The sequence below is a fragment of the Chlamydotis macqueenii genome, chromosome 7, assembly GCF_036417535.1.
Source record: "Chlamydotis macqueenii isolate bChlMac1 chromosome 7, bChlMac1.mat, whole genome shotgun sequence".
Classification (NCBI taxonomy): domain Eukaryota; kingdom Metazoa; phylum Chordata; class Aves; order Otidiformes; family Otididae; genus Chlamydotis; species Chlamydotis macqueenii.
Genome location: NC_141562.1, coordinates 27,674,400 through 27,700,685, shown reverse-complemented (window position 1 = coordinate 27,700,685; position 26,286 = coordinate 27,674,400).

Sequence of the window (26,286 nt, the reverse complement as noted above, 5' to 3'; positions counted from 1 at the left end):
TAAGTCATAAATATATAATGCCTGTGGCTTTCTGGAGTTTTGCTACCAAAGTCCACTTTCATCTCAAGGTACATTTCCAGAATGTCTTTAAAACCAGCATGGTGCAGGCTGCCATCAGTAGAGGTGATTTCCCCTTGCAGCTGAAGGTTCTCTCCTTGTGTTGGCCACGTGTGGTACATACCACGCCAGCTCAGGCCACTGCCATGGCACAGGTGGGAGATGGAAAAGCTGTTTCTTGGACAGCAGTTCTAACAGCAACTGCTTTTGGTCTCAAGATGAAATTCATCCAAAACTACGTGTATGGACTTTACCACATGTTTAAGCCGTGTAATCCAAAAACAGTAAAAAAAAAATGAAACAGCACAGAGACCCAATTCAAATGAAATGTTATTAGTGACAATGCCTTACAGGTATCTACTATAGCCGTGGATGTCAGTGAATCAGTCACAGAAATAATATTTTTGCATGGTCAGTGAGACCTGACAAAACTGACTGACTGACCGAATGTTCCCTTCTGGGTGAGTGAGTGTGCTTATCTTCATCTTGCACAAAAAAAAAAAAAAAAAATCTCATACCACTAGCTTGTATGGGTAATAAATCCTGAGTTCAACAGGCTTGTCATCTAGTGGTGAGTCGCCACCCACCTCATAATGAATGACATTAATTTGGTTTTGAAGGAACAGCATTTGCATGTTATATCTCATGGGGTTTTAAACAAAGAATGAATCTGATATGTGCTGTATAGGCAGCTCACATGGACAAATAAAGCAGATTTTATTCACAGAGGAAATCCCAGAGGGAGCTGGGAATTTGAGCTAATGCCAGTTAATCTCAAGGTTTAGGAGCTGGAAAAGAACAAGGGGAAAGAGTTTAAGAACCTGTCCCAGCTGATAGTAGTGTCTGTGCTTTGGGAGGATATATACATACCCACTCATCCACCGCCTGCCCACACACACAGACACCCCAAGAGCTTCAGAAACACTGTACAACAGCAATTCCTATGAAGTTAGGGGGAAAATCTGTTCACCTGACTTTTTATCAGTCAGACCCACTTTTGGCACAGCATGTGTACATGTGAGACTTTCTCCTCCTGTACCCCCATCTTTCCTTCCTACTTTCCCTAGATTACAGGTGTCATTGCAGAGAAGTGGTTTGTCCCAGTCCCCTTCTTGGATGGCAGTGGGAAAAGGGCAAAGAGAACAGCTAAGGCATCTTTTGTTCCCTGTTGTTTTTCCTGTACTGCCTTTGCTAAGGTTGTGAGTATGAGGGTTCAGCGCACATGTGTGTCCATATATGTTATGTGACATGGTCAAAAAGTATGTTATGACACTGATCTCTCATTGGACCCCTACCATCTAGGTCTGCTCCTCCTGCAAATGTAAAATCTGTTTGCATTCATGGAACTGAGTATGGAAAAGGTAGCTAGCTGAGGTGTCTCAAAAAAAAACCAAGCTATTTTTGTCTCATTGTAAAGTAGACATTGCATACAGACATATACAGCAGTTATGCACACACATACAGAGAACGAGTTTTTCTTTTTTATCTTCCTTTTTAAAAAAAAAAGATTTTGCACTATGTCTTTGAGTTAAAAACAAACAGGGAAATAAACACAAAGACAGTCATTTAAAATTGAAATTATTTTTTTTTACTGCCTCTCCATCACTTCTGTTCCAAGTAGCTGTTGAACATTACCCTGTCAACTCTTCAAGTATTTAACTACAAAATACTCTTCATAAATAATGTAGGCAGATTAACTAAATGGTACATAATTACTGCAAATTTAGAGTCCCATTGCAGAATATATTTTATCCATGATTACAGTGCTTACAGACTTTCCAAACACTCTCTTGTATATTTGACAGTAAGCCGCAGGAAAATTTCAGCTGTCTATAACTGCTTTTCAGAATCTATAATAACTGAGATTAACATGTTATTAGAGACTTTGATTTAGGAAACACCTAATATATTTGTCTATTTTTTTTCCTTCCACTTAAAGTTAAAAAAACCACCATCCAAGATTGGACTTGTAAAGTGGAAGTTTTCAAAGCTGATTGCAGGTTCACAACTCTGTAACAAGGTGCTTTCACTCTGACAGAGACTCAAATGAGACAATTAACAGGAGCAATGAAGCAATTCAAAGAGAGAGTTGTGGGGCTTTTTAATTGGTGCTTCAGAAAGCCAAAGTTCTCTCTATACAGAAAAGACAGGAGCCAGGGAGTAATTGCCTAGTCATTTCTGTAAAAGGGGCTTCAAATCTCAGTTAAATAAGATCTGGAGCTTAGCACAGGAAGGTCATGATTCTCTGAAGCTATAAAGATGTTCCTCCCCTGCAGTGGTCCATTAGTGATTTGAAAGATTTTACATTGGTCATTACAAGGCACTGAATGGATGCCAAAATAAAAGCTAAAATGCAGACTCACTACAGTTGCTGTTGTGTAATAAGGGAAAATCTTCACTGACTGCAACAGCAGCTGGGCCTGTCTCTATTCGTAATGAAAGAGCCATCTTATATCTGAGCTCTTACAGTCTTCACTGTGTTGTTGCTAACAGTACAAAGGTGATGTGGATAAGGACAATATATCCACTTCTGATAGTCTGAATAAAGTTACTAGTCCCAGAGCAGCAGATGCTTTTCCGACTAAGAAACTGAGATTATGTTTCCAGAACCCTGGGCAGGCAACAAAAGTACCATTATTTGACCAGAGTCCAATGTTATATTCTATCCTCAAAACTGTAGCAACATAAAAGTTTCAGCAACTTAAGGACAATTCAATTTTGTTCTTATTCCCAGGCCAGCTCACTTCAGCATTCACTCTGTCTGTCTTCTCCATTCTCCCCATGCAGCTTGGGAAAGCAAAGGCACCAGTAGGTAGATTACCTTTAAAATCAGAAAAAAACTTTGAATGCTCCTTGCTATTTGGTGCCTTAAGTGTCCAAGTTAGTGTAGTACCATGCATATATTGTTCCCATCCCAGTTTTCTTGCTCATTAGCAACTCTCTACTCTGCATGTGCCTCAAACTGGCCATCCTTCTTCAGAAATAAATCCTGGCTTGCATAAGGTATAGGCCTGCAGTGACTGACTTACAAAGCATTTCCATTTCCTCTTGGATTCAGTGGGAATTTGGGGTTCAATCTTCCCTTCTGTGCTTTGATGTCAGTGTTGTGCTTCACTGTCTTGGGTGTATGAATACTCTCACGAACTCATGAGCTCTTCCCTTGGCACTGAATGTTGCAGGAGTGAAGGAGCTCGGTGTCTTATGATATTAGTCAGCATGTCATGTAGTGAATGGAGGTGGGATTAATCCTTATGAGAACAAAACTCGGTCTCTTATTTGCTGTTAACCTTGAGATTCTTACAGCTATGACAACAGTAATGGAAAGACCAACTTCTGAGTATATTAGATGGACATAAGGAAATAAACTGGACCACTTCTGCCAAATAAATGATTTCTAGGCAGCATACCTCTTAGGAAACATCAGGTTCTCAAAGAGATTTGTTTGCATTGTGCTGGAAAAAATGCTCACACGGTTCCCAGGGCAACATCTCTGATGTATTGCAGGGTTAGGACTTCAGAGGTGTACTAGGAAAAAAGCAAATCTGAAATGGAATTTCATCCTCAGTCACTGCAACAGATAAAGATAAATTTTGGGCTGTCTTATTCACATGTACTTGCACTTGTCTCCAAATATGGAGACTTAGGATGTGAAACCCATTCCTTGAAATGATAAAATAAGGCTATTGTTTAAGCTGGTGTTTAAGTAATCTTTCTTCTATGGGCTATTTTTCATATATAATCTTGGAAAGTCGTCTGTTCTCTCTGTGCTCTAATTTTTGACCTGTAAGATAAAGGCATCATGATTATCTTCATGTAACCCTGTTTAGAGCACTACTAGATCAGAAAGAAGAGCAGTCATTTTATTCAGTGGTTGACCTAAAAAAATCAGAGAAAAACTTGCTGTAGATTAAATAAAAATGGAGATATCTTCTTTGTCTTTTTTATTTTTCATAAAAGCCATTCATAGATATTGTTTTCAGTTCCAAGCAAAGTGAATCATTTCATTTGGGCTTTAACCAATTCTTTTTTTTTCTTTTTGTAAAAATACATTTTAATACATTTTGTGTTACCAAGTTTTCATTTAACAATTTAATGCATCCCCACAGTCATAACGTTTTGTTTTAAAATTATCAATAAGTGATAGTTTTAGCATCCAGAATACTATATTTCATTTTAACTGTAGTGAAGGGATAGTTTCAATTTTAAAAACTAAATTATCCATTAACCTTTTAACCTTTTTTTTTTCAGTGCAGAGGAGAGCTGCTGATAGAATAACAGAATAATAGAATGGTTTGGGTTGGAAGGGACCTTTAAATGTCATCTGGTCCAACCCTGCTGCAAGAAGCAGGGACATCTCCAACCAGATCGGGTTGCTCAGAGCCCCATCCAGCCTGGCCTTGAACATTTACAGGGATGGGGCATCCACCACCTGTCTGGGCAACCTGTTCCGGTGCTTCACCACTCTCATTGTAAAAAAAATATTCCTTATTTTTAGTCTCAATCTACCCTCCTTTATTTTAAAACCATTACCCCTTGTCCTATCACAATAGGCTGTGCTAAAAAGTTTGTCCCAATCTTTCTCATAGGCTCTCTTTAAGTACTGAAAGGCTGTAATAAGGCCTCCCCAGAGCCTTCTCTTCTCCAGCCTATACCTCTCAGCCTTTCTTCATAGGAGTGGCGTTCCATACCTCTCATCATCTTCGTGACCCTCCTCTGGACCCACTCTAACAAGTCCATGTCTTTCCTGTATTGAGGACACCAGAGCTGGATGCGGTACTCCAGGTAGGGTCTCATACTATCCGCCAAATATGAAACAATTTCACAAATAATTGTAGTCCTTCCAGTTTTCATCTTCTATTTTTTTTCTTTTTTTTCTCTTTGACCCAGCTCAATATACAGTCCATAGTACAATAAGTACCGAGCCTCAATGGAATAACTTTTAATGTGGCTAATTGCTTGTATTTTCTAGGGAAAGAAGGAATGACATCAGTGACATAAAGTAGGCAGACCTGCTGCAAACACTGACAATCCCATATATAGCAGTGGATTTTGTATTTCTGTCAATTAATCCTCATGTTTATTAGCTGAAAAAAAAATGATGGGGTTAGAATGGAGGAGATAGTTTATTACTCATCCCAGTCTGGTTTATCTTTTATCATCTTTGCTTTATGTTCTACAAAACCCCAGACTTCACCTGGAATAGGTACCACCTCAGTTTTTTCCACTCCCATGTCAGTCATGGCAGCAAGCAGGACATCTTTTATGATTTGAGCACTTCACCTCATTTATTTCAGTTGCGGCTCTGGTTCTGCCAGAGGAAAAAAAAAACTATGACAACAACAATTTCTCTTCTTGACATTCAAACTGCTGCATATCTCTACGCTAGCTTATATGTTATCTCTCATCCCTTCCTCCCTGCTCAAACCTCTGGACCTTGCCAGTGATTTCTGATTTGATCATCTACTTCTGTTGCCTTTCCACTTTCTTCTTCCACACTTCTACCATATACACAAGAGATTTTTGAGCCTTAAACAACATTAAACAATAGCTGCCAACAATGAAAATTTTTATTGATCGTTCTTCATTACCATCACTGAAAACCTACTTCAAAATTTGGTAAATAAACTGTAATGTCAAGGTTTCCTTTTAACATACTGTGTCATTGTCCTGTGCAGGGTAGGAATGAAACAGGTAAAAACCTTCACCTCTGCTTCTGGCTTGTCAGCATTCATTTATTGCAGAGGCTTTCAAACATTAGATTTGCACACCCTCATAAATGGCACACAGGAATGGTAAGTCTCTAATCAGCTGTGCTACAGGGACCACTTAGAGGGGAGCCCAGACTTCAGCAAATTGCAAAGCAATGCTTCACTGGAGTCCAGAACAAGGGCTTCTCTTGAAACATAGTGAAAGCTGTTGCCCTCATCAAATGTTGAAAAGAATTTGTGTATGCAGATGGTGGTGGGCATCACTGTATACAGATTAACCTCTTCCTTGTAATTTTTAGTTCATGTAAACATATCCAACCACTGCAGCTTCTATTGTAGGATCTAATAGTGTGAGTAAAAGATGAAGAAAAAACATTTCCAATGTTACCGTTTCTTATACCTAGAATGACTTTGAAGGGTTGAGGCTCTTTTGTTTGGATGTTTAGCTGAATGCTAGACAATGTTGGTTATAGTCAAGTTGAAAAGATATATACACATCTCGTATGATATTCCATGTCATACAATTATTTTGCTGCCTTCATTAAGGGAGACGACACTTTCATGGCATGCAGAGGAAATAAGAACTACTTTCGCAGTTTAGAGTTCACACAATGTTGTCCTACAGAATGTCTCAGTTCTGGCTAGGATATAGTTAATTTTCACCTGAGCTGGGAGGGGAATTGGAGCTGGTGGACCCTATGACTGGGGGACACAGCTGGGATAGTTACCAATTAGCCAACAGCTGGGATAAATTTACCCAGATTAGCCAAAAGGATATTCCATCCCATGTGACATCATGCTTAGTATATCAGTGAGAAGGGAGGTGAAGGGGTCTGCTGCTACTTGGGAGGAAACCAGGCATTAGGATTTGCTGTAAGCTTTTGTATTGTAATTGTTTTCCATCTCTGTTTTGTTTTCTTCTGTTATTCTCTTAGGTTTTTTTTAATTTTTTTTTTTTAATCTCAGCCCAGATGTTTTGCTGTCTTTACCAATTCTTCTGTCTGTCCCACTGGGGGGAGTGAGTGAGAGACTGCTTAGCTTGGCCCTAAGTGGGGCTCAACTACAACAAGACCTTTACAGCTTAATGGTTTTGCTTGTTTTGTAAAGTCAGTTAATCATTTTTGTTTTCATGAATGCTTAAAAACAAGGTTATCACTTATCTATAAGTCTACCTGTGCTACATCCTCTTTTTGTGCATCTCTGAGTAAGTACTTCTCGTTGTCATATACATTTGAAATACATCCATTATTACTCCTTGTGGAAACTGGGGAAACCAGGCACAGAAACTGTGATTTCCTCAGAATGATACAACTATTTTGGGAAAACATGCTAACTATTTTTCTCTATTTCTAATATTTTCATGTACATCTGCCACAAAAGTGGTGCAAAATGGTATTTCTTCTTGGAGAAAAGAAGCCATGGAACAAAGAGGCAGAGTTTGAGCTTATCCTTGTATGGAATTGAATTCTCTCTCCTTTGTGTCAGAGAGGAGCCAGCTGGGTTTGAAGCTTGTGCTGCTGATGCCACTGTATAGGCAATCATACACAAGTATCATAATGAATGAATGGCTGGAGTTAAACCTTTTGGCAAGAGGCCTGATGGGTAATTACTTCTGTCTCCACAAAAGAAACAATTAGAAATCTGAGTTGTAAACAGGCTGTGTGTTCTACACCTCCTGCTGCTTAATTAATACCTTGCATTGGCAAAGAGGAGTTGGTACACCCCCACATCCAACAAATCATGTTCAACTATGAACTCTTGTAAAAGAAAGTAGTTTTGCTCATGTTTACAGTACTCTTTACAGCTTGTCAGGAATTGGAATTTCTGCTTTGTAAGATCTGCCAATATTTCCATGTTTGTTTTCTGGTCATGCTAAGTCAAAAAGATTTTTTTTTTTTTTTTTTTTTTTTTTTTTTGGAAGAATAGGTATCTCCATGCCATTTGGTTTCTCTGAAACATTGCGGCTTGCTTCGACACTGAGCAACATCTGCCTGCAGTGCCTGTTCGGATTGTCTTCCAGACACCTCATGTCCTCCAGGACCTGGGCTGGACTAGCTTAGTTTCTCAATCTCTATGGCATTTGATGCTGAGAAGGGAATTGAGTGCTCTGTGAGAAAAGTGGTTCGACAGTGGTGGTCAACACAGAAGAGACTGAGGGTAGAAAGCAGGCACATCCCATAGGGCAGTGCACTGACTCAAGTAATTGCTAATTTAGGCGAAGCTGAACTGGAAGAAAAAGAAGAAAATTATTTTATTTTGATTTTGGCCCAGACAATCACATCAACTCAAATCTTGTATCCCCTACAAAGGAATTTTTTTTTTGTTTAGAAAATGTCAACTTTGTCCCTTACTCACTGAGGAGTTTCACTGTTTTTCAGGGAAGAGCTACAACTACATGCACCTCCACTGAGACACCTTTACTTTTCTCCTCATCCACAGTTCCAGTAGCTCAGCTTTCCCTAGGATTCAATGAGTCCCTCCAGCACAAATGAGAATCAGAGAGGTACCTTATTCAATTTCCTATAGTATTCCTGTTCTTTCCTAAAGCTTGTCCAGCTAAACCTCATTATTATCCTAGGTGGAAAAAAAAAATTATTCTTTTTAACAATATTGGCAGTAATGCAGGCTGGCACTAGGACCTCCTTTTCTTTGAAAGCTTTGATGCTATTCAAACAGATTGTGTGCAACAGCTCAGTGGTCATTCATTCACTGCCTACAGCACTGGGCAGCAAGTGGCTCCTAATTCCCCATCTGATACAGGCACACCAAGGGAAGAGACTGCCTGTGGGGAATATAAAAAGAATAGCAGCAGCTCATAGTGATTAAGACACTTAGTGCTGTGGGTATTAATCTGCAATGAAAACGGGACGAATGCTCTTTTCCTTTCCTGTCTCTTTTCCTGCACATTTTCTTTCAAAGCAGTAAGCAGCATAATCTTTCTATTAAGGATCACTTCAAGAAAAATTGAGCTTTTGTTTCTTATATGGCCCATAGCTGTTATTGCTAAACCCTTTTGAAACTGTTTTACCAAAGCTATTGCTTTAAAAAAAAAAAAACATCAGAAAAAAAAACCCACCATGCCACAAACACAACAAATCCCTTTATATTACTCACAGACACAAGCCATCTGCAGCCTGCCTTGGGCTAGGCTCTCAGATCAGACTGAGACATACTGCCCATTAAGTAGCACCTGGTTCTCTCTGTAAATATGAAACCTACTAACTCAAGCATCCTCCTCAAATTCTGATCTCTGTATTTGCATTAGAACTGGCTAATGCTTCCCTTCCCAGTGTGATCAGATATTGCTTGGAAAACTTGCCAGGTAGTTTCCCAGGATCTGTCTGTCTTAGGAAAGGTCTTTTCTGCTTGTGACAGCTACTGGAATGTCTTTGAGATAGTTTTTCCAAGATCTCAAATGCCCACACTTTTCCCAAAGAGCCAAAGCAAGAATTGTGGGCTTGACTCTAGAATTCCATGTGGCTTGCTTCGTCCCTACATCAATCTAGGTTATCAACCTGCTGCTGTGATTCGGGGACCCTAACTCTTACCCCTTACTAAAGTATTGAGTCTGTAAGGAAACCAGATGTGTCCCAGCACAAAAGGAACAAATAAAGGAGGTCTTTCACTTCTGGTATCTATCCACCCAAGGAATCTCAGCTTTTCTGGGGGCAAGGGAAGGAAATGGTTGGAAATCAAGAGCTGACAGGCAGAGTGAGAGAAAAAATGAAAGCTTGAGTCAGGCACTCCTTTTAAAAAGTGACCTTCTGTCTACCAGCCACTCCCTGAATAACCCCTCACTCTCACAGTATAATCTATAATGCCTTCTGCTTAACAATATCAATCACTCTCCAATTTTATGGTATCTACGCAAAACTCAGAGCAACTTGAAGTCCCTCCCCAAGACTAAAAAAGGCTGTGAATACTGAAATCAATAGGAGAGCCCTCATCTCAGCTGTTAAGAGTTCTCACAGGTAATGACTTAGCAATTAAAAATGGACTATTTCTACTCCTTGCTTTTCTCCCTACTGCCATCTTCAAGTTCTTTAAGTCCTAATGGGTGTGATTTTATTTCTGGAGGTAAAATATAATGCTACCAGAGAGTTTCACTCTGCCCAGCACTACAATTGCATTGGCTGTAGCTCTCATTATGAATGAATGAACAGCAACGGCTAAGATTATTTTCCCCACTGAACTGCCACTGCTGACATTTATGACTCCAATGGGTAACATAACTTTTCTTTTGATGTTGTTAGGTAAACTAAAACTTCACTGTTCACAAGACAGCAATAATATATATCGGGAAACATGATGTTCAACTGTCATGTCCTATCATGTCCGCTCAACACCAAGCAGGGTTAAGAGTTGCCTTGAAGGTGGAAGTGTTGATGAATGATAATCACTGAAAAACGTCTATGAACATTAGTTTGACTGTGCTCTGCCATGACTAATAATGGATAATTCTAGTTCTCTCTAGATAGGCTATTTAAAGTCTGGGTGATTGCCTTGGGATGCAGACTTTTGGAAGGGGAAAATCCTTCCTTGCCAGAATCAGAAATGGTGGTCGTATTGTTCCTGAGGCACTCCTGTATCTCCCATTAGTAGCAGAGCTGAGTATCATGAGATTTTTAAAGTATTTGTCTTCATAATATACCTGTGAGGTAATACTCCTTGGTTTTTTGATTTTCTTTTTTTTTTTTTTTTTTTTTAAAAAAAGGAAAGGGAAAAAAAGGATCAGGGCTTCTGGTAGAACTTGTGGATGTTTAAGATGTTATCATTTCCAGTAGTCCTCCCTGTCATATCTGGGGATTTCTGTGTTGTTAGCAGTCTACTGCAATTTCCCCTCGTCTTTTGCTGCAGCTCACAGGCTGCTGTATACTCTAAAATACTTGCCTGCTCCTGTTGACTGTTCATACATTTCTTTCTGCTGTTACTATGACAGAGACCATAACTCCTGGCAGGGACCTGTTAATCCTCTGCTTGTTTGAAGTGGAGGGAGAGTCCATGGAGATGTAAACAATAGCCTTATTAAGTTGCCTGAAAGTATATGAAAGAGCTGGAGCAAGATGAGACATTTCAGTAGGGTCTATTAAGTTCCAGGTAAATCCAGAGGGCATGTCTGTAGTTAATGGATGATGGAGAGAGCGAAACTACATGTCACAGAAGTGGTGGCAGGGGCAATCCCAACCTTTTTCAATTCCCCCGTAACTTTGTGCTGCTCACCTGTAAGATGACCTTTCTTTACCTTCAGGAGTATATCTGAATTTAAATATCATCTATATCTGATTATCATAACTACATCTGTCTTGCCAAACTTCTCCCATCTGTGTTTACAGAACACCAGTGTGTGTGTGTGCATATATACATATTTTAGCTTCATATTAAATCTATACTTTTCTGGTTTTTACAGTAAGTAGACAAGCAGATTATTTTTTTTTCTGACTGTTCAGTATTAAAGTGAGGTTCTTTTGTTATTGGGTTTTTTTGAGCAAGACTGGGCTGTGTGAGTGAGAGAGACTACTTGTGTCTGGAGGGATTTAAACAGTTTAAGATTTATATACTTCAAGAAGTACAGAATGAAAAAAAAAAACCAGGACTGGATTTAACTAGAACCATTGTTGATTTGCATCCTAAAAGGTATCTGACAAATGTAGTAGTGATTTGAACACAGACAAATCTCACTAAGGGGTTCCTCTTTTCTTTGCCTACTAGAAATGAGAAAACTGTCACAAAGAGAGGTCTTCAGAGACATCACAGCTGAAGCTGTTACCAAAGGCACAAAATTTTTAGAAGGACAAGTACTCTTTCTCCTCTCACCTTTAATACTCGGTATACCAGCCTAGTGTCACAAGCCATGTATAAGGTCAGTGCACAGGATCTTCTTCAAGACAAGAGGCTTGAAAAGATCTCTCTCATGAATGTCACTGTTCTTTTGATTGTGTTGTACTGAATCTCTGTGCGGATTCCTCATCTGCAGAACAGGTCCGGTTCTCATTGGCACAAATTCCCTGGCTGCAGGTTTTCACTCCTCTTTGAAAATGTGCAGTGTTTCAGTCCTGGAGTAGTTAGCATAAGGACAGAAGGAGCAAGTAAGTCGCCTCTCAATCAATTTTGATCACATTGAAAAATTTGTTTATGTTGTTTGACCAGAAACAGGTTTTGGTGAAAGGTGCCTGCATCAGGTGGGAATAAATGTATCTCAATAAGACAGGCAAAGTTACCTGTGCAGAGCAGCTGGGAATTCCATGGACAAGAGCCTCACTCTATCCTGACAACTCTGCAGCATTAGTCATAGACTGGATTATACAACATATATATATGCTTACATGTATAAAGAATAGAATATTTCAATTGGAAGGGACCTACAATGATCATCTAGTCCAACTGCCTGACCACTCCAGGGCTGACCAAAAGTTAAAGCAAATTATTAAAGGGATTGTCCAAATGCCTCCTAAACACTGACAGATGTGGACATCGACCACCTCTCTAGGAACCCGGTTCCAGTGTTTTACTACCCGCTTGATAAAGAAATGTTTTCTAATGTCAAGTCTGAACCTCAGCTTTGAATCATTCTCATGCATCCTATCACTGGATACCAGGGAGAAGAGATCAGCACCTCCCTCTCCACCCCTGCTCCCTAGGATGCTGTAGAGAGCAATAAGGTCACTCCTCAGCCTCCTTTTCTCTAAACTAGACAAACCCAGTGTCCTCAGCATATATGTATACACACAAGCAATGTAATGGAGAAAAAAAAAAGAGAAAATGCAGCAATATGGTTCACCTATGAAAATTCTACTTAATACCCAGAGGACTCTTGAGCATATTCACCTTACACTCATTGTAGAGGTAATGAAGAGAGATGGGTACCTCTAGAGGCTAATTTAGTCCATTGCTCTCTTATAAAGTAATTAGACTTCATCAGGTAAGATGGGCCCTCAAGTTGCCAATAATGTTTAAATGAGCACCTGAAATCCCTTTGCAGCTTGAGATCTGCAAAATATTTCTTCAGCTCCTATCCAAAATGTTTGCATATTGTGTTACATAGCTTCCTGGGAGAATATTGCTGCCCCCCCTGTTTCTGGCAAAAATAGCCTTCAGACAGTTAACTTGCTCCAGGCTTTTTTAGTGTTTGCTAGGGGAAAGAAAAGTATGCTGTGCCTGCATCCAAAATTCTGGTGAGCTTTGAAATATACTTAGATTTTATTTTAAAATATATTTAATCCACTAGGACTCAAGCTGAAACACAGTAGGCTGCTCTGCCTAGAAATGCAAACCAAAATCTTTCTGACTTAAAACTAAAACAAATGTAATTTTAAAGTAACCTCAGATTTCTGTTTAAATAGATTCAATTCTGACCATGAACAAAGCAAAATATAAATATTTAAAGAAAAACAACCAAACAATCTATCTCTCCCATTTTTAATACAGTTTAAATGCCACATTTTCTTTTATCTGTTAAGCTGGTTTTCTTTTTTTTTTTAATTTACACAGAAATCCCCTTCTGCCTCAAAAATGCAGCTTGGTTAAGCTGTGGTGGTCATAACCTACTCTGCAGCAGAATGAGATGCCTGCACTCCCAAACCATCACAGTACATGTGGGAAGATGGAAATGGCTTGGCAATGACATTCAAAGTATGGCACTTCTATTTTGAAAAACCCCTCATTCTCACATCTGGCATAGTTTCACGTGGAAGATGTTGAGTGAAATCTTGGCCTCTCTGCAGCAGCTAGGCATTAAGGACCTATTCTGCTTAGGTGGTTTAGAAAATCTCTAGCTATCTACCTGCATCATTACATAGCTAAATAGCTCTAAAAATCTGAGCTGTGGAGGCTATTGAAGCAACTATGTAGAGTCCAGTGATATAAGTTGTTCTTTGATCAGTCAGGACTGTGGGATTCAGCTTGCGTGTAACAGGCAATTACGCATGATGTGCATCATTGCAGAAGAGGATCCTAGAAGTAGAAAAATGCTGCTTCTCTTCTGGCAACCATGACCTTCTTTTGCCAATTTGACTGTGAAATATATCTTGAAAATATTTCACACAAAACATATGTCTTCAGTAGCTACGAAAAGTAAATAATCTCTTTTAACTGAAAAGTCTTAAGGACTAACACCAGGAGAAGAAACCATGGGACTGTGTCATTACAGCCATTGTTGCATTAAAAGAGAGGGAAACACATTACACTTTATCGGCTTACAAGTATTTGGACATTCATTGATTAACAAATGAAGTGGAGCTGCACTTAGATGCCCACGGAGATAAATGCACCATAGACGGGAATGAAAGAGCTCTACGCTGTATGAAGTCAGGCTTTTACCCTGCTTCTTACTGCAGATGTATGCCTATGTATCTACGTCTGAAGGTGCTGCTCGACATTAGTGAGGACAAATAAATGTTAAAGGAACAGAAAAAATTTCCTAAGCTAACCTAAGACGGGTAGTGAGTGAGTCATCTGCTTTTGCAGCTATTGCTCAAAAAGCAAGGTAGGACCTTATATAACTAAGGTGCACGTGAGAAACCTTCCTAGAACTGGTCAGGTTAAGACAATCTAAGTGGACATCATTTTTAGAATAATTCTGTTTTCTGCCTGAAAATTCACACTGAAGTAAAATGTTGAGGCTACTTGATTCATTTTAATTTCAGTGAATTACTTTATTTAAAAACTAAATACATCAAAGGGGACATTTGAAAGAAGTCAAAACATTTCAGTGATCATTTAACACTTTCTTTTTTATTATTTTTTCTGTTATACTGACATTTTTTTACATTAGATTTTAATTTTGTTTCCTTTGATTTTAATATCAAAAAGAAAAGGAGATGAAAAAGCTTATCTCCATCCTAAAAAAAAAACCAACTCTTAGCTCATGGATGTATGCGTGTATATATATAACCTTTTCACTCCAGGTAAATTTAAGAAAACCCACAGAAATAGTGTTTCTAGTTGACCAGAAAAAAAAAAATCTTCCTTTTCCTCAATTTCATTCATCTTCTCAATATGAAAGTCAGTTATTTCTACAGATATCATTTTCACTGAGAAGATGGGAAGCTGTTCTCTAAAACCTGAGACCATTGTTAGAGATTAAGGCTAAAAGATATGTGAATTTATTTAGCTGAAAACTAAATTAAACATGTTTCCTGCAACAATAATGGCTATGAAATTTATCCATCCCATTGTTACATCTGCTTTCCCTCTTTAAACTACTGACAATGACTATTAGAATCAAATCTCTGCCTGATTTAGGAGGACTGAATTGAACCAAATGGCAATTTTCTTCTACTCCCAAGCATGTTGATCATACCCAGTGTAATGTTCTGAGCAGTGGCTTGTCCTTCTTGTGAGGATGAGATCCCTTGTAATTCAGTACATGCTGAGCTCACTTCAGCTCTTCATCCATTAAAGTAAATAGATTTACTTAATTCTGAGGTCAGATCCAGGACCTCAGTTCCTATATTAGTTGTCTTTCTTGCTAGTGAAAGGATTGGATATTACTTTCTGTATCCTGAGTACACCAGCTCTAGTCCTGTGAAAAGGAACACATCTGACTGTGTCCCCTCTGTTACAAAATGTATGCCATCATTGCCCTGTGGCAGGCACAATCAAGCATAATTTGAAAGCAATGGTCAAAAGTAGCAAACTGACATCAAAACAAGAAACCACCACCAAAACACATAACTGCACACTGCTTCCCAAGTAGCACAATCCTCTTAACTGAACAAAGGTAAACTCTTTAATGTTCTCTTTTCTTATGTTCACATGTTAAAGATCAGCAAAAATGACCATAATAGTTGAAATTCAAGTGATAATTAAAGGTTTGCATTTTTAATTTATTCAGTTTTTTTTTAAAAAAAAAAAGCTTTGATCCCTATTTATTAGTACCATAATCTAGATTGTACTAGTTTTTACATGAGAAATATCAGGATGATAAATCATAAATGGGCGTGATTTTTTCTTCCTGTGGAGTTCAGATTGTTAATTTATATCCAAGGAAGCTGACTTAGGAACAGATATTAGTTCTTTCAGGAATTTTTCTACAGGTATATTAATGAAAAGAGACTAACTTCATTAGTTAATTCAGAGCAAATGCAGTTCTGTGTCAAAAGCAAATACCTAGGACACTTGGGGGGTTTTGGGGGGCTTTCTGGAGGCACATTCACATCCTGAATAAGTCACATAATAGTTACATCTCTTGGTTGCAATATACATAGAGTAGTGAAATAATCACGCCTACTTCAAAAAGGAGTGCACAGATGTGCTCTACTTTATAAAGTCAGAGGGAGAAAATATGTTACAGCATACAGACTGAATATCAAAACCAGGTTACAACATCTTTTGCTGGTTAGGCTTTTGCTGGGAGGATGCTAACTTATGAAACAACACCTCTCCTGTCGAGTCAAGTTTTTCCACAGTGTAGACACTTCAAACAGATCATCTCTCCAGGGTGGACAACTTGGTGGCAGGCTCTAAAATCTTGCTGTCTTTTTTTTTTTTTTAATCTATAAACAAGTATACTCAGAAGAGAAAAAGTATCACCACTCATGACATCTCATCTTATGCCATGTAGGGCCTAAGCTGACCCAGCTGATACTGTACCTACCATGTCAGTTCAAACTGGCAGAAGTCAGCACTTCCACTGGAAAAGGCAATTCCCACCTTTCTCACAGTTCTGGCTTCTCACTCCTGCTCCGCGCGTGGTCCTTGTCCCTACAAGGATGTGAATGACTGTGCTGTGAATCAGAGTGAGGCACTGATCAGGTGAAAAACAATATTAGAAAAGGCTAATTTCCCTGTCCCCAGCTTAGTTTTCTATCGATTTCTTAAGCTGAATTTATTCACAAGGACTTACAGTTTATCTAATCGTACAGTAGTAATTCCAGTGAAAGAAAGAGAGGAAAAGTGTGGGAAGAATTATATATTAAGAAAGTTACATTCATTCTCAATATTCCTGGCTTTCAGATTTGTAATTCAGCAATCTCAGTTTGATGTGATGAATTTGAACTTCAATATCCATACACTTTCTTCTTTCAACATTTGTAAAGCCTCCAAAAGCCATCTTCCGTGCCTATGGATGGGCAGTATGTATAGATGGAACATAGTTTTTATGTACATGCACACAGATATAAGTGTTATGCAAGGAACAACACTGAACATGTTGTTCTCTTCAGCTCCTGGTTTGCTGCAAGCAGCATTTTTTTTTTTTCACCCAACACGCCTTGCGAAACAATGCAAGTGGCAGTTCATCCTCGTGAGCTGGTACCAGAAGCTGAGACAGACACAATGTGAAGGACACAAATGCACCACATGACTTATTCACAGCCATCAGATTGCACAATGCTGATGGTAGGAGGGGCTACCATCTCAATGCTTCCCTAATTAAATTAATTAAATTCATTGACCTACTTGGAGCCTAAAATGGGTCAGACTTATAAGTTTTATTCTATCTGAAGATTTATTCAAGATGATAGAAATACTAAGAGGCAACCCTTGCTTCTCAGCATTTCATATATTGTCTGTGTATGTAGGAGTTGGCGAAGCAAAGGAAAAAAAAAATCTCACTGCTTTCTAGGGAACATTTGTGTTCTTTGACTTTGCTTTTACTTCATGTCTTTCTTTTTCTTTTTTTTCTTGAACACCTTAAAATGTTTCACACACCTATTTTGCACATTTATGTCCTAGAGGGACATGGAACTCAATGTAAAGTAAAATCTTGCCTTTGGTTTTGAGAGAGATGATCAATGGGTGATACACTTAAGCATATAAAAGCACCTATCACATTACATATTTATGATTTTAACACATGCATGTCATTAATGCAATATAAGTGTAGTATTCCTTCAGGAATACAGGATATGCATCCTGCTTCCATCGGTTTCCCGATCAAAGGGAAGTAACTTATACTTTCATACCCACATTTCTACCTAATTAGTGAATGAACAGTGAGAGATTCTTTCCTTCCTAATTTATGCATTAATCATCTAGTACTCTGAAGCATGAGATTTGATTCACCAGGTCTCTGAGTGCAGACAAAGACGTGTCTGTGCTATACATGTCTATTTAAGTAAAATCCCCTACTCTCTCTCCCAGCTCATGACTTCATTGCTGAAGTCTTTTCCCAGCAAGAAATCTCTTGTCCGCAATCTGTATGAAAAAAACATACCTAACAAGATTCAATATACCTGTTCTTTAGTTTGAGAAGTGTCTATGTGACCTTTCAACATACATGCTTTTCACTGTTACATTGGCAAGTCTGCTGGAAGCATAACACCATGGGATGAAGATACAGAATAATCCTAACCATGGAAGAGGGTCAGGTTCTTTGAAGGGATGAGATACTGTGCTGGGAGTACTCTAGTACTTTTTTTTTAGTTTTCCTATAAAAATATTGACTAATTCTGGAATTTGGTTATATATTTCTCACGCTTAACAATAATTGTTACTTCTATCATGGAGCCTTTATTGTTCTTCTGTTAACATCTTTCTGTGTTCAGGATCTTGTGCTAGTAATATCAGACACTTGTCCATTCACATTACAATTGCATCCAGACCTATCCTTACCTTGAAGCTTTTACAGTTAAAGGAAATGATGACAACAGTGTGGGGGAAAGGAAGTGCCTTTGTCTCTATTTTACAGAGAACTGAAAGATAGTAAACCCACCTCATCAGCAGTACCTGAAGTCAGTCTTGCAGTAAATATGTGGTTAGATTTCAGTCCTGAAACGTGTTAAGAGACTTTATTAAGGTCATACAGAAAGTGCCTGAAAGACTCCCAGTCTTCTACATCCTCTTATAGTGTTCCAGTGAAGGAACACCCACCCTTTTCCCTGCTAATAAACCATCTTCAGACAAGTCACTATGTCCTTTATGCATCACCAAGACTTGTCAGCGTGTGCTGACCCAGACCTATCTCACAGCAGCACAAGAAGAACACTTAGTAGTTTTATCCTCTTCCTTATTGTCGATATGTCAGGGCAGTGATACAAATCCATTGCTGCTTGTCAGCTGTCTGGCATCTGCTGACAATGTCTGCAGGAAAAGTGAGTGGTTATATTTAAATATCTGTCAGCAAATATGACAAAAGACATGAATACTTCTCTGGGATTTGCAATGACCTTTTCATTTGCTTTGAAGAGTTGTCTTCCTCTGATCAAGAATCTAATTAGATTGCTGAAACTTGCTGCATGTCTCTATCACCACACTGAGGAAATCCATTTCTCCATTTGACACTGACCCTGCAGGATATCTCCATTCTCCCTAGAAGCCTGTGGCTACAAATAGTTATACTTTCTCTGTAGCTGGGGCCTGGCGTTCATACTGTGAAGGTTAGCAGACTGACAAACCTTGGTTGGAAGCAATTGCATTGTTTCGCAAAGCTGAATTACCCTGGAAGCTCATAATCTTGAGTTTCCACAGTCCATTGGTACAGTCCTGTAACGAGTGGCAGGCTGATAGCTCTTGGAAGTAGACTGAAGGAGTTAAAAGCAGTCACAGCTTTCCATATACCAAGAAAATAATGTTTTCTGACATTACTAGAGGGCATACATGCATCTGAATTTTCCTAAGGTGGGAAGAAACAAGCTGGTAAAACAAATCTTTCAGTAACCCTAGCAACCACCAGCAGTGGTGAGGATGAGGATTGTCTTTGCAGTGTCGCATGGATGAGCAATAGGTCTATGGCATGGCCTATTGTCTCAGTGGATTATTTGCTATTCAATTTCATGATTTGCTGAAGACAACTGGGAAATTAAAGGGGTTCCAGGAGCATAGTCACCGAAACTTCAGGTGGAGTAATCTCACTTAGACTGGAAAAGAGATGTAGATTCAAACTCTAACTGTTCACCACAGCGTGAGCCTGGGAGGAGCTCTTTCTTGTGGAATGCGCTGCCTCGGGCAATAGTCAGACATCTCACAACAGATACACTAGATAAAGAAGCTTCCAGATCAAGAGTAGGTTCTTTCTGGTTCTTTGCTGCAGGTTTCACAGTTAAGCGGATTATGAAGGTCTCTAGTTTGTGCTCCTCCGTGACACAGGACCTCGAACTTTGTGCTCTCTCACTCAGTAGCTGTGGCCAGCTAAACTCTGCCAGGACAGGGATGCTGAACAGCAAGCAGCTACTTCCAGGGCAGGTAAAGTGTGAGCCTACTCCCTTCTTCCAGGCCAAATGACATTGATCCATCTGAAGAAAAGAACCACAAAACTCAGTTTTGTACAAAGATTTTCTTTTCTACTCTGTTTAGAAGACTCTTTACCAAGAGAAGTGGGCTGTTCTCATGAGCTCTCCTGGGAGACTCAGGAGGTCTATTTGTGCATAACTTTTATGTCTGCCTAGCAGGGTTGCCCTCTGAAGAAAAGCATCGTTTCCTATATTCTAGGTGTCATATTACTTATGGATCCCAGTGCACATTCAGCTAGGTCATAAAACCTCTCTTTGCTTACAATAACTATGAAAGCACTAAGTGCATTAAATTAAAATACTGTTAAAGTGGTTTGTGGGGACTCCTTATAAATAATCATCAAAAGTCCTGGGAGGCCATAATATTTCATGCAGTTCTGTTCCTTGCAGTCTAGGGAGAAGGCAAGCTTCATGAATATGCACCTTCTCTATTAACAGTTGAAATTCTTTACTTTCTTTGAGACGCTTTTCTCCCTTTTTGCAGGCTTCCCACTTCCAAAAGAGAAATACACAACTGAGTAGGTCATGCCTTCCTGATCTCTGCTGCTATTCCAGGCAGGGAATAATTCAGAAACTTATGTCTAAATGCAGCTTAGATTGTTTTAGCTGTGAATTCTTAAATTAAATCCTGTGCTGGAATATAATTTTGTTATCAATGTCACTCTGTTCCCAGTGATGCTACTAGTGGACCTCTATTCGCCCCATCAGTCCATATGACCTCTTCTTATGACTGGGATTTTGGGGTCCCTACAATATGGTGAGGGAATGAAGATGTCTCCCCACCATGCGCGCTCAGTGTCTGTCTGCAAGCCCTCCTCTGCTTGCTGCACACCCAGGTGTGAGTGTGATGGAGACTTACATAGATAGATGGATAAATAGATACAAAGAAAGTCTGATATATAGATACTGTCTCCCATGCTTCAAAAAATTTCATCTTCTCATATGAGAAAGTATTCTATTCCTCACTGTCTAAAGGAAGGCAGAACAGTACTTTGTCCAGGACTTTAAAAGGAGATCTGTGTTTCAAGAACGCATTTGTCTAATCCTTCAGTGTTTTATCACTTATCTCTAGATTTGAAGGAATAAAAAGTACAATTCCATGAGAAATTATACATACCAGTGGAAATCAGTATGCAACCAATCTTAACTACAATGCTTCTTACATGCTCCAGTATTGTTTATACTGCATATAGATACTTAACTTAGTCCTTATCTTCTTTCAAGAGACATTGTCTCCCTTGTTAGCTGGTCTTGTAAACAGAAAAAAAATTTTTTTTTTTTTTCACATTTCTCTGTAAATTGTGTTCTGGTTTTTGGAGAAAAAAGTTAACTTTCTGAAGTTGAGGTACTCTTTATATGCCTAAATTTTAATGTTACTCTAAATGTCTGTTATTACTTCTGCACTTCCCTTTACTTGGCAGATGGAAGCGAGGGAAGTGAAGGGAGAGGAGAGTAAAAATACTCCAAAATATTCTCAGGAAACAAAGTTGTTTATTCTTTGAAACTTTAAATCCTTAAAAAACATTTTTGGTAATAACTTGTCATGCACAAAAGCTATTCACATTATCACCTAGCGTACCACCTCATCAATTTGAGAAGTTATTGACTATTTTCCCAGATACCTCTAATTCAGAAGTTCCCAGGCCATGAGTTCTAAGGGCTGTGTGATATTTTCATGCCATTATGTACCGCAGACCCCTCACATTTTCTGAAGTCATTACATTGGTTTTGTAAATACGAAAACACTGCCACACTGCCATTCTTAATCTGGATCTGCCCAATGGCCTAGTCCTCTCTCACCAACCATGAACAGAACCAGCTGCTCCCAATAGCAGAAGCAGAAACTCAGTTTCTGAAATAACTTATCCAGGATGAATGCTCCTGTCTAGCCACCTTTAGTTAGTTAATCTACTATAACAATTTTAAAAAGCATATAGTGTAGAACGGCCAAATGACTTTATGAATGCTGCATCACTGAAAGGTCTCATTTAGTCAGCTGTAGCTGAGTGGTACAGGTGATCAGTGAAAGCACCACAAATGAATGGATTCATGGTACAATACAATGCTGTGGTTAATTTCCTTTCTTATAAATTCTTGCTGGATCACTTTGACAAGCAAGATGTGTCAGACCAGAAAATGACCATAGTATCATTGCCCAAAGGAGTAGGCATGTCTGTTTGGTTATGATCATATTCTAATAATTTCCCAATAGTCATAAAGCTGAGCATAGGGGTCTCTAATAGATGGGCTTAATGGACTGACACTGATGAAAGAGAGATGTGAGTTACTTATTATGAGCATGGGTCTAACTGAGATTCATGAGAGAATGCAATAGTCTCACAAGTTAGATGCTCCATCAAATAAGTCACTTAAAACCAGGCTGGAGAGAAGCACTGAACTGTTCAAGTGTGAATAGATGCACAGGATTGGTAGGAAATGTCCAGGTTATTCAGCGAATTCAGCTCTTCAGTTGTAGGCAACAGGCATTTAGGGTGGAAATCAACTCCAGATCAAGGCATTTAAATAGAAAGATCTGCATCTGGGCATCTACACTGGGGCCAGGTTTTTAAATAGCTACTGCAGTCAGTGGAGCCTCGGGTCTCCCTAAAGCAGACAGTGGCTGGTGAACAGAATGAACATCAGTCCACCCTCCATGTCAAGTTCTTCACTGACTATCCTGGCAGGTCAGACATCAGTTCACACCTAGATATGTAAGACAAAGTTCTTAATCTTCAACTGAATTCCAGCTCTTTCTTAAGAGGAACTGTCATTCTGTGAACATTGTTGAACAATCAGTAAAACAAATGCCATGTACTCCCATAAATCTGTACTGTAAAAGACATGTACTTTTCAAGGAGAGTAATGGTTCAATTTAATGTTCTAAATGAATCTAAGTAGAACCATTTGAGGTGTCCTGGGATATCCAATGCACTCACGCAGGTTTGGTAGATATGACACAAGACTTACAGAAAAGCAGTGATGTTCTAGAACAATAGCTGGGTACTAGGCATGATATAGTAGGATATTTTAAGTGACACCAGATTCCTATGCTCAGATAACAAAATTGAGCTCTTGTTGACCTCCTAAGCAAGAACTCAGCAGAAGCTTTTCTTCTGGTTTCCATACAGCAAGACCATAGTCCTTCCTACGGTATGTCACATCCAAGCTGGTAAGGATGAGGATTCTTGATTTCCACAAGCGAGCTCAACTTGACATGTGTGGATGTGGAATCTCTTCAGTGCTGCTTTTTGATCTTTAAAATATGGTTTAGGTCAACTTATACCAGCCCTTGTTCAGGTGAAAATAAAAAAGGCAAAGAGGAAAATCGAAAGGGAAACAAAAGTACACATGGCTGAATTACCTTGCTCTGCTTTCAGGTTTCTTGATCAAAGATACATTACCTAGTTTCATTCTGTGTCTCACTAAATAAAACCAGAACATTCTGGATCTCAACAGACACGTGTTTAATTAAAATCATTACTTATAGATGAAAAAAAAAAAACAACATCCTTTCAAATACAGAAAAAAAATTAAGAGTCCATTTTTAAAGTCCAGGGAAGCCAGAAGAAAGTATGGTGCAGAATTAGAAAGGCACATCTCCACCTAATCTTTTAGTTTAATTGCCCAGTATGGGATACCACTGTCTTTTATTAGTGCTTATTTCATCTGTTGATAAGTGATCATTTTTTAAAAATTTCAGGTAAGAGAAATACAATAGGTTTAATCTAATCAGACTTCAGAACTGCATTTGATATGGTACAGCATGGGAATATAGTAGTTACATTGCAGAAAATCATTATTAGTAGAATAACTACAAGGCAAGCCATGATTAGAGAAGAGATTACAACAGCATGTGCTAAAATGAGAAATATTCAGCAGAAGGGAAGTTGTTTGTGGAATTCCATAGAACTGGCATCAGAATGATATTTCTTCAGAAACTTAACATAAAAAGACTGTGCTAATGAAATTTTCTATGACACAGTTAGAGGCACTAGACAAAATTAAACAAAATCTGAATATGACACAGTATGAATGAGATTACTTTAAGGTCTGGATTAATTGAAATCAGATTATTAAAGTTCAAGGACATGTTCATGGAAACTATAGTCAATGTTCATTATAGAATATAAGTCATATTCATTCTCGAATCCTCATTAGGAAATGACAGAAGAAAAGTAATATTGATGTAAATGAGTCAACAATAGGATGACCAAGAGCCACTGGGGCTATGTGACCCGGAGAAAAGGCAAATATTAATTTGGATATATAAAGTGAGATTACTCCAGGAGAAACAAAGGAAGTATTTAAGGTCTCTGGAAAAGATATTAGAGGAACCACATGGGCTTATGTCAGCTGGATCCCAGAAACATCATTTGCACTGGACAGATACAGAAGGGAGATGGGAATAAGCAGAGGAATGCAAAAGTAGTTGTAAGGGAGAAGGTTATAAAGACAGTGCAGAGACTAAGTTCACTTTGCTTCATCTGGTGGAACAAAGTCCAAGAGGAGGTAGAATAATTCCTCTGAGATAAACACCCGGGAACAATTATAGTATCATTTGTTGGAAGGCATCACTGGGGATCCTGTTGTCCAGCTCCAGCTTAAGTCAGTACTGTCACCATCAGTAGCTCAGGTCAACCATGGCTCTGTACAAACTAATCTTAAAAAACTTTCAGGATGGGGATGCCGCACCTTCTCTGGTGGTCACTGCCAATACACTCAGAAAATACTTTCCTAACGTCCAGCCTGAACCTCTCTGGTTGCAGTTTGTGACCATTTCCCATTGTTATGTTCTCTGAACATATCAAGAGCATTTACAGATCACTTCTGTCTCAGAAAAAGCAGTATTTCCACTAAGGAAGATAAGATCCTAAACAGATGGATATAAATCTGTCTTGAATAACTCAAAATTAAAGGAACTTTTTCTCCATTACTGGACTGGGGCTCTACAGCAGATTTTGGTCAGGGAGACTGGGAATCAGAGGAAGTTAAGATAGTTAGTCAACTTCAAGGCGAAGATTTAATGAATTTCTGGATGGGAATAAATTACCTCTTGCTTAAGATATGGAAGACTCTTGGAGTCTGTGATGTCTCTCCAGCTCTCTCTTCTGCAGTCACAAGTTTCTCCTCTAATTTTCCCCATCTAATAGAGCAAGGACTTTGCAATGTCTGCACCTTTCCCCCACTGACCAAGTACTGTTTGCAAGAAATCTCACCAGCCAAGTACCGTTTGCTAAAAATCCCACCAACCAACCAGACCACGAGTTGCCAGGATTACACAGGAGTATAAAGGTAAATCGGTATCAGAGGGCTGGGCTGGATCACTGTTACTCACAGTAAATATTACCCTGGAATTCTTCACAAACCCTTTGTGGAGATAAATACTCATTGTGAGAATAGATTCTTTTGCGAGGTTATTTTCTACAAAGCCAAGAAGTTTCATAATATCAGTCATAAAATGCACACAGAATTCCTTTTACAGACAGGGGATATGATTGTTTATAGGAATGATTTTTTTCATGAGTGACCTTGTACAGTATTATTCAAAACAAGTTTTTTCAGCACTGAAGCAGAGTTATAAACATGTCTAAGCTTTATATATATATATATATATATAGGTATTACAAAAAAATAGTAATTCTGATGATGGCTTTGAATGGAAAGAAAATCAACTTTGATTACTTGCCAAATGCTACTGGAGTATTATAAGCCATGGAAGTTATTTCTTCATAGCAAATTTCCTCATTTTATGGCTCTCAGGAAAGAAATTCATGTTTTCAGGCACTCTCTTTTTCCTGCTTCTCCTTCTTTTCAGTCTCCTCTTTATCTTGGGCACTAAAATGTTCCCTTTTCAGAGCCATTATTTTATTAATGCATGATTATGCATTTGCGACACTACTTTCCTTAGCTTCTGCCTGAATACCTTTATTCAAGTCTCTCTCTCACATTTTGAAATTACAATATAGAACTGAAAAAGAACAGTTCTTGCATTTTGCCCCTTCAAGAAATAAAATAAATAAATAAAGAGGTCAGACAACACTGTGTGCAGATGTTCCTGTATGAAACAATTGATATTATTATATAAAAGGAAATGGAATGAGATGAGTTTTACTGAATCCCTTAGGGAAATCATTTAATATGCACTCTTATCAAAGTGTAATAATGGCCTGGCTGCTGCTTGTTTGCTTTGATTAAGCTGATAGTAACAGAAATCTACATTTATTTGCATTTTTTTTCTGCTAAAATTCACTAAGGCATCTCCAAATGTAATTTTAAATTATTAATCTAACACATGTAGATTTTTGAGGTGCATTAAGCAGAAAGAGAACAGATACAAATTCATGAGACAAAGT